The sequence below is a fragment of the Microcebus murinus genome, chromosome 9 (genome assembly GCF_040939455.1).
Source record: "Microcebus murinus isolate Inina chromosome 9, M.murinus_Inina_mat1.0, whole genome shotgun sequence".
Taxonomy (NCBI): domain Eukaryota; kingdom Metazoa; phylum Chordata; class Mammalia; order Primates; family Cheirogaleidae; genus Microcebus; species Microcebus murinus.
Window position 1 is genome coordinate 93,001,686 of NC_134112.1, and position 997 is coordinate 93,002,682.

Below are 997 nucleotides of genomic sequence, written 5' to 3' on the forward strand. Positions count from 1 at the left end.
GATTAGGAAGAGTAAATTGTGTGATGTTGAGATGCAGCAGACACTCTTTATGCCCCAGGCCTGAGCCGCAGCCTGTGGAGGACAGTAGGTTGGGTGCCGCTGACCTTACTGAGAGATTGGGCTTGTAGGGGTTGGCCAGCAGCAGGCTGGGTGGCTTTGGACAGTGTCTGCCTCTGGGCTCCTGTCTTCTGAGTAGTGAAATGAATAAAGATAAAGTAAAATAACTTTCAAGAAGGGTATGATTCCTTTCTGCTCTAGTGATCAAGGATGCATAGATGTGTCTAGAATGACTGGTTGGATTATTTCCTATAAGGAGATTTAGAAGGGAAGAATTTTATAGGTGGAAGAATCAGTGTCAGCCACAGCTTAGTGGTGAGAAATCATAGATGTATGTAGGGTTTCATTTGCCACAACCAAAGCTATGCAGAGAACTAAATAATCAGGCTGAATGTTCCTAAATGATTACTTATTAGCATGAATCCTAAGATGTCTTACTATCAGGAGTCTCCTTTATGGGGTCTGAATGTTCTTTTTTTTATTCCAATGTTAAAATGATAACCACTCAGATTATATTCTCTTCCTGTTACTCTCCAGAATGAGAGAAAGATGAGTATCAATGGCAAATGGCAGTTGCAGTGAAATAATACCCAGAGCTGGCTTCATGCTCAGGAGAGAAGGCTGTGCCTCCTCCTTGTGGTTTCTGGTACCCTACACATTCAGAGAAACTTCAGTAACACACTTCAGGAATGATTCCTGAAAATATAGTCTTGGGGTCTGAATATTCCAAATAACCTCCTTAAATTGTAGAGATCTGAAATAAACACATGATCTCAAATGTGGTCTAATCTGATCAGCATCCGATTCTGTGGCAGAGATTGGCTAGATGCTCATTGAATTCATCTTCTCTTCTTCTTGGCACAGAATTAGACTAAATAGGAGCCAACTTTGCAGGCAGTTGTGGCCACGGGCCAACTACTACAATTCTAACTACTGAAGC

The 997-nt window shown here is 41.8% G+C and overlaps 1 non-coding gene across 1 annotated transcript; it reads right to left on the reverse strand.

The window, feature by feature from the left end:
• Positions 1-557: 557 nt before the first annotated feature.
• On the reverse strand, positions 558-769 carry LOC142873099 (small nucleolar RNA U3). Its single transcript, XR_012921156.1, has one exon. It is a non-coding gene; the product is annotated as a small nucleolar RNA U3 (small nucleolar RNA).
• Between the last annotated feature and the right edge of the window lie 228 nt (positions 770-997).